Source organism: Rutidosis leptorrhynchoides, chromosome 2 (genome assembly GCF_046630445.1).
Source record: "Rutidosis leptorrhynchoides isolate AG116_Rl617_1_P2 chromosome 2, CSIRO_AGI_Rlap_v1, whole genome shotgun sequence".
Lineage (NCBI taxonomy): Eukaryota > Viridiplantae > Streptophyta > Magnoliopsida > Asterales > Asteraceae > Rutidosis > Rutidosis leptorrhynchoides.
Window position 1 is genome coordinate 262,839,733 of NC_092334.1, and position 9,273 is coordinate 262,849,005.

Genomic DNA, 9,273 nt, shown 5'->3' on the forward strand with positions numbered 1-9,273 from the left:
TTCTGTACATCTAATTGTGGACAACTAGTTGTAGGTTACTAACGAGGACAGCTGACTTAATAAACTTAAAACATTAAAATGTATTAAAAATGTTGTAAATATATTTTGAACATACATTGATATATATGTACATATTTGTTATAGGTTCTTGAATCGACTAGTGGCCAAGTCTTACTTCCCGACGAAGTAAAAATATGTGAAAGTGAGTTATAGTCCCACTTTTAAAAACTAATATTTTGGGATGAGAATACATGCAATTTTATAAATGTTTTACGAAATAGACACAAGTAAATGAAAATACATTATATGGGTGAATGATCGAAGCCGAATATACCCCTTTTGCTTGGTAACCTAAGAATTAGTAAACCGATCTACTAATTGACACGAATCCTAAAGATAGATCTATTGGGCCTAACGAACCCCATCCAAAGTACCGGATGCTTTAGTACTTCGATGTTGTTTTTATCATGTCCGAAGGATTTCCCGGAATGATAGGAGATATTCTTATATGCATCTTGTTAATGTCGGTTACCAGGTGTTCACCATATGAATGATTTTTATCTCTATGTATGGGATATATATTGAAATATGAAATCTTGTGGTCTATTATTCTGATTTGATAATATATAGGTTAAACCTATAACTCACCAACATTTTTGTTGACGTTTTAAGCATATTTATTCTCAGATGATTATTAAGAGCTTCCGCTGTTGCATACTAAAATAAGGACAAGATTTGGAGTCCATGCTTGTATGATATTATGTAAAAACTGCATTCAAGAAACTTATTTTTGATGTAATATATTCTTATTGTAAACAATTATGTAATGATCGTGTGTAAACGGTATATTTTAGATTATCATTATTTGATAATCTACGTAATGCTTTTAAACCTTTATAGATAAAATAAAGGTTATGGTTGTTTTAAAAAATGAATGCAGTCTTTGAAAAACATCTCATATAGAGGTCAAAACCTCGCGACGAAATCAATTAATATGGAACGTTTATAATCAATATGAACGGGACATTTCAGTTGGTATCCGAGCGTTGGTCTTAGAGAACCAGAAAATTGCATTAGTGTGTCTTACCGAGTTTGTTAGGATGCATTAGTGAGTTTGGACTTCGACCGTGTTTTTCTTCAAAAACGATTGCTTAACATTTTTTGTTGAAAACTATATATTATTAACATGTAAATATTATGTGATATATTAATCTCTTAACGTGTTTGATATTGTGTGATAGATGTCTACCTCTAGTACAAATCACATTGATTCACCTAATAATAATGAAGAGTCGAATATATTTTGGGAAGATTCACAAATTCCCGAAGAGGAAACGGAAGAGGAGGAACCGGAAGAAGAGGAACCAGAAGAGGAGGAATCGGAAGAGGAGGAACCAGAAGAATAGGTTCTGGAGGAAGAAATATTGATACCTATAGTAAATCAATTAAATAAAAGAAAATCCTCAACCAACGGATCAAAGTTAATAATGGTCAATGGTGTTTCCGCCGAAGAAGCAAAATTTTGGGAAGATTACCAATTTTTCGATGAATCGGATCCCGATGAGGATTCCGATGATGTTATAGAAATTACCTCGACCCAATTTAATAAAGCGAAAGAAAATAATAAGGGAAAAGGTATAAAAATAGAGAAACCCGATTCCAACCCCGATGAACTTTATATGTATCGACAACATCCGTATTTCCTAAAATGTAACAATGACTCGGGAACCTCTATGTGATGACCCGGGAATTTCCGACTAAATTTAAACTTAATCTTTATATGCTTTCGATACGATAAGCAAAGTATGTAATGTGGAGTCTAGAAAATTTTGAAATGATGTTCATATATTCAATTGACCTTCGACTGCTCTCGACGATTCACAAACAATTAATTGTAAATAGATATGTGAGTATGTATATATAAATAATAATTCGAAATATAATTTGAAGTATTATATGTTGTATTAATTAAAAATTAATAAAATAAAAATAGGATATTATAATAATTATTATTATTATTTAAAATATATCTCTATATATAAATAAAGTATATTAAAAAAAATAAATATTAAATGATTGTAATACTCGTTTGATGTTTCAATCGATAGTAATCAAGTTAAAAATGAACTTATATGATTTTAAAATAAAAGGTGATCCGAAAATGAGTTATATAAGTTATAGGCTTATTAAAAGTATATTTAGGATATAATTATTTAATTTTAACATTTTTTATATTTTACCCATAAATGAGAGGGACAGTTGATGTAATATTGATTTATTAAATTAATGAGAGAATTTTATACCATAATGACCAAAATAAATAAATATAGTTAATTTGAAAATATGGAATTTTTTTTGAACACTTTTATCCGCCACTGAATTAATCACGGAGAGCGATATAGCACTCCGTGTAAACTTCTCTGAGGATTGCTTTACTGTACTAGTTTATTACATTTCGAATCATCAAAACTTTAGATTTAGTATTATATTATTGTTATTATTATTTATTAATTATTAAGTTAGATTATTATTATTGGCACTGTGTTTGGTTTTAGTCTCCACCATATTTGATCTATATATTATGTATATAAATATATATACTGACACTTGTAGATGCAATGATCAACCATTTTCTATTCTTCTTTTGCTATCCATCACTTTTCAATTGTTACTCGATCATCTAACCACTAATATATAAATATATATAAATATATGTACATACATTTCCAATCATGAATCACAATCAAAATTATTAATGTGGTTTTTTTTTTTTTTTGTTTCTTACTCTATGATCTTATTAGAACTTTGGTCCCTACACATACTTTCCGTTAGACTTCACTATCACTTTTAATTCCCTTCACCTCACGATTTATTTACCATTCAATATTATAATTCAAATCCTGTACCAAATTGATTGAAGGGTGGACATCACTATTTCCTTTTGACATAATATATGATAAATCAATAAAAGTTGTTATTTGCTATTTGGCTTCATACCCGATTCATCACTTTCATATATTATACATATACAACATATATATTCGCATATATACATGCAAACTATGATTTCACATTAAGCATGAACTACATGACTTGGTCGATTTTATTCTCTTCATGTGGTATGAGAGCATAAGGGGATCACCTTCATCGACACCCTCACCATTGTCGGTCACCATAAAAACTGCCACCACTAGCTCCTCACCATTATACTCCACTCTATCACCACTTCACTTCTTCTCTCTCTCCCTCTCTACTTGTAAAACCGTCACCACTTCACCATGATACACCATCTTAAACCACTAACAAACCTGCACTGTTCTCTTTTCTTTCCTTTCTTGTTTGATCGAAACAACAAGCTACTACTACTATTTAATCACTACAACTACTAATACATTTCTGTTTTCAGTCACCATCAAGAACTATCACCTAAACCCATCTGCTCGCGTCTATTTTCTGTCTTCCTGTTTAGAAACCCAAAATCCACTCGAACATCATCTCATTTCTTCTGCTATTTTGCTGCTACTGGGTTCTTTCATTTTGTGATTGAGCACAGACCTTCCTAGAACACACACATGTATTATTTATATTTTTTTGGGCTGTTCGAACACTACTGTAACTGGTGTACTGTTTCTGCATTTGAACCACCCAACCACACCACCAAAGCCATAATCCATCATAACCCATCAACCGTCTATTGCTGTTTAATTAATGAAGATGATGCAACGACAGGTACGATGAGTCGGTGTTAATGAATGAAGAATATGTATATAATAGCGAGGGTTATGTTAATGATCACAAAGATTCATAATGAGTTAATGATAATGATGATAAAGCTTAGTAAAAATGATGCAAGTTGGATAAAGATGAAAAATGTAGGGCCGGTTGAAGATATGTAGTTCCCCTTCGGTTTCTTTATTTACGAAATATATATGGCATAAAATTCGGTTCCAGTTTCCCTTTTTATTCGAAGTGCAAACAACCACAATTATCACTTTTGGGTCATATTCTGTTAATTGAACCAACATGTTTTCCACTTGCAAATAAACAAATTGTGGGAACGATGGCCAACAAGAAGTAATCAAGCAAACCCCACCATTCATGTTGAATTGATTATGTTGGAGACAAGATAGATGAAAACTATCTGCCATTCAATTTTTTTCTTTCATTCGAAGTCTGCTGCTAAGGCAGCCGTTATTGCTGCACTTCTTCTATCCAGCGAAAAAAAAAATGTTATATGGGTTAGTTAATTGTTGGGCCGTGTTTGTTAAACGTGTTGGGCCGAAAGGAGATTGGGCCATGTTATATATAAGATACGGGATATATAGATTAGTCAGTGAATTAAGAGAGAAAATGATAAGCAGAACAATGGTTAGTGTTATGGTTGTTTAAGCAAGGGGTCTTGAGTTCGAAACCAGGCTGTGGCATATTCATTTTTTTTTAAGAAGAAGGAGAACAGACAGAGATGTAGGTTAAATAAAAGTTATTTAAGTGTTATAACAGAAAAGAAGCTGCAACTTATTGATTAGAGATGTTAGAGGGTTAACTAGAGGTCGCGGGTTCGAGACCGAGCAGAGGCACTATATTTTTTTTAGACTATCCTTGTGAGGTATAACTTTAACTATTATTATTATTATTTCATTATTATTATTAATTATGTTATTATTATTATGATTATTATTATTATCGTTAAAATAAGTAGTATTATTATTACTATTATCAATATAAGTATTATTATTAGAATTATTATTATTTTTATGAATATTACTATTATGAATATTATTATTATGATTTAATTTATGAATATTATAATTAGTATTAATATTACAATAAAATTTGTTTGTAAAATACTTATATAAAACATATATAAAAGTATATATATATATATATATATATATATATATATATATATATATATATATATATATATATATATATATATATATATATATATATATATATATAAAAGTATATATATATATATATATATATATATATATATATATATAATATAAACCATTGAAATAATATATATAATAATATATAAATTTGTTCGATTACCATTATACGTGTTAATATATATATAAATGATATAGGTTCGTGAATCCGAGGCCAACCTTGCATCGTTTAGTTGTTCAATGTCGTTATATGTATTTTTACTACAAAATACAATAAAGTGAGTTTCATTTGCTCCCTTTTCACTCTTTACGTTTTTGGGCTGAGAATACATGCAAATGCTTTATTAACTTTTTAAAATATTTATATGCGTGAGTTTCATTTACCTTTTTACCCTTTATATTTTTGGGCTGAGAATACATGCGCAATTTTTATAAATGTTTTACGAAATAGACACAAGTAATCGAAACTACATTATATGGTTGAATGATCGAAATCGAATATGCCCCTATTTAGTCTGGTAATCTAAGAATTAGGTAACAGACACCCTAATTGAAGCGAACTCTAAAGATAGATCTATCGGGCCCAATAAGCCCCATCCAAAGTACCGGATGCTTTAGTACTTCGAAATTTATATCATGTCCGAAGGAGGATCCCGGAATGATGGGGATATTCTTATATACATATTGTGAATGTCGGTTACCAGGTGTTCAATCCATATGAATGATATTTTTGTCTCTATGTATGGGACGTATGTTTATGAGAATTGGAAATATGAAATCTTGTGGTCGATTAAAATTATGAAATGATTATTTATGCTAAACTAATGAACTCACCAACCTTTTGGTTGACACTTGAAAGCATGTTTATTCTCAGGTATGAAAGAAATCTTCCGCTGTGCATTTGATCATTTTAAAGATATTACTTGGAGTCATTCATGACATATTTCAAAAGACGTTGCATTCGAGTCGTTGAGTTTATCAAGATCATTATTAAGTCAATTATAGTTGGATATATTATGAAATTGTATGCATGTCTGTCAACTTCATATGTAATGAAAGATTGTCTTTTCAAAACGAATGCAATGTTTGTAAAATGTATCATATAGAGGTCAAGTACCTCGCGATGTAATCAACTGTTGTGAGTCATTTATAATCGATATGGACTTCGTCTGGATGGATTAGGACGGGTCCTTTCAGTTGATATCAGAGCGGTGGTCTTAGCGAACCAGGTCTGCATTAGTGTGTATAACTGATAGGTCGTTAGGATGCATTAATGAGTCTGGACTTCGACCGTGTCTGCATGTCAAAAGTTTTGCTTATCATTAGTGTCGAAAATTATTTGCTTATCATCCTTAAAGTCTAGACACATCTTACTGCCTCTATTGCATAGACAGTGTATAGATAAATTCATATCTTAGCGTATCTGTTATTATTACCTTTACCTGACAGCTTCCGTAGATTCATCCGTAATTTATGGGATTTTAGTATTATATATCCATATGTAAATTATGTATTGCAGGGTATTAATTTACATCCTATAATCTATTTCTTATCGAAAATCATTCATCTGATCGTACGAGATGAATCCCTCAACCAGTTCGAATTCCTCGGATTCCAACAGCTATTCCAATATAGAGTTTCACCGAAGCTCCGAAAGCAGTGTCACCAGAATGAATCAACCAATCATCCATCCCCAATTCATCTGATGGGTTCGTTGTCGACTTAATCGATGGAGATGCACAGACGGCGATCCCTTCCACTAATCGAATTCACTTCTTGATGAAGAACCTGAAGCACTTACCGACGAACCTGTTCGTAACACCATTTTCACCCTCATTTCCCGAATATCTCACCATGACTATATCATAACTCAGATTCTAAACCTTATTCATCCGCTCGTCCGACCGACAATCATCCCGGAATAATAGAAGAAGTCAACAAACTTCGCGCTCGAATAATCAATTTGGAAAATGTGGTGCAAAACCTACCAGCTTCAACAACAGCACCGACAACACCAGTACTGAAATGTCCCGTTCTTATTGATTAAAAACGTTCCATATTAATTGATTTCGTTGCGAGGTTTTGACCTCTATATGAGACGTTTTTCAAAGACTGCATTCATTTTTAAAACAAACCATAACCTTTATTTCATAAATAAAGGTTTAAAAAGCTTTACGTAGATTATCAAATAATGATAATCTAAAATATCCTGTTTACACACGACCATTACATAATGGTTTACAATACAAATATGTTACATCGAAATCAGTTTCTTGAATGCAGTTTTTACACAATATCATACAAACATGGACTCCAAATCTTGTCCTTATTTTAGTATGCAACAGCGGAAGCTCTTAATATTCACCTGAGAATAAACATGCTTTAAACGTCAACAAAAATGTTGGTGAGTTATAGGTTTAACCTATATATATCAAATCGTAACAATAGACCACAAGATTTCATATTTCAATACACATCCCATACATAGAGATAAAAATCATTCATATGGTGAACACCTGGTAACCGACAATAACAAGATTCATATATAAGAATATCCCCATCATTCCGGGACACCCTTCGGATATGATATAAATTTCGAAGTACTAAAGCATCCGGTACTTTGGATGGGGTTTGTTAGGCCCAATAGATCTATCTTTAGGATTCACGTCAATTAGGGTGTCTGTTCCCTAATTCTTAGATTACCAGACTTAATAAAAAGGGGCATATTCGATTTCGATAATTCAACCATAGAATGTAGTTTCACGTACTTGTGTCTATTTTGTAAATCATTTATAAAACCTGCATGTATTCTCATCCCAAAAATATTAGATTTTAAAAGTGGGACTATAACTCACATTCACAGATTTTTACTTCGTCGGGAAGTAAGACTTGGCCACTGTTGATTCACGAACCTATAACAATATATACATATATATTAAAGTATGTTCAAAATATATTTACAACACTTTTAATATATTTTGATGTTTTAAGTTTATTAAGTCAGCTGTCCTCGTTAGTAACCTATAACTAGTTGTCCACAGTTAGATGTACAGAAATAAATCGATAAATATTATCTTGAATCAATCCACGACCCAGTGTATACGTATCTCAGTATTGATCACAACTCAAACTATATATATTTTGGAATCAACCTCAACCCTGTATAGCTAACTCCAACATTCACATATAGAGTGTCTATGGTTGTTCCGAAATATATATAGATGTGTCGACATGATAGGTCGAAACATTGTATACGTGTCTATGGTATCTCAAGATTACATAATATACAATACAAGTTGATTAAGTTATGGTTGGAATAGATTTGTTACCAATTTTCACGTAGCTAAAATGAGAAAAATTATCCAATCTTGTTTTACCCATAACTTCTTCATTTTAAATCCGTTTTGAGTGAATCAAATTGCTATGGTTTCATATTGAACTCTATTTTATGAATCTAAACAGAAAAAGTATAGGTTTATAGTCGGAAAAATAAGTTACAAGTCGTTTTTGTAAAGGTAGTCATTTCAGTCGAAAGAACGACGTCTAGATGACCATTTTAGAAAACATACTTCCACTTTGAGTTTAACCATAATTTTTGGATATAGTTTCATGTTCATAATAAAAATCATTTTCTCAGAATAACAACTTTTAAATCAAAGTTTATCATAGTTTTTAATTAACTAACCCAAAACAGCCCGCGGTGTTACTACGACGGCGTAAATCCGGTTTTACGGTGTTTTTCGTGTTTCCAGGTTTTAAATCATTAAGTTAGCATATCATATAGATATAGAACATGTGTTTAGTTGATTTTAAAAGTCAAGTTAGAAGGATTAACTTTTGTTTGCGAACAAGTTTAGAATTAACTAAACTATGTTCTAGTGATTACAAGTTTAAACCTTCGAATAAGATAGCTTTATATGTATGAATCGAATGATGTTATGAACATCATTACTACCTTAATTTCCTTGGATAAACCTACTGGAAAAGAGAAAAATGGATCTAGCTTCAATGGATCTTTGGATGGCTCGAAGTTCTTGAAGCAGAATCATGACACGAAAACAAGTTCAAGTAAGATCATCACTTGAAATAAGATTGTTATAGTTATAGAAATTGAACCAAAGTTTGAATATGATTATTACCTTGTATTAGAATGATAACCTACTATAAGAAACAAAGATTTCTTGAGGTTGGATGATCACCTTACAAGATTGGAAGTGAGCTAGCAAACTTGAAAGTATTCTTGATTTTATGAAACTAGAACTTTTGGAATTTATGAAGAACACTTAGAACTTGAAGATAGAACTTGAGAGAGATCAATTAGATGAAGAAAATTGAAGAATGAAAGTGTTTGTAGGTGTTTTTGGTCGTTGGTGTATGG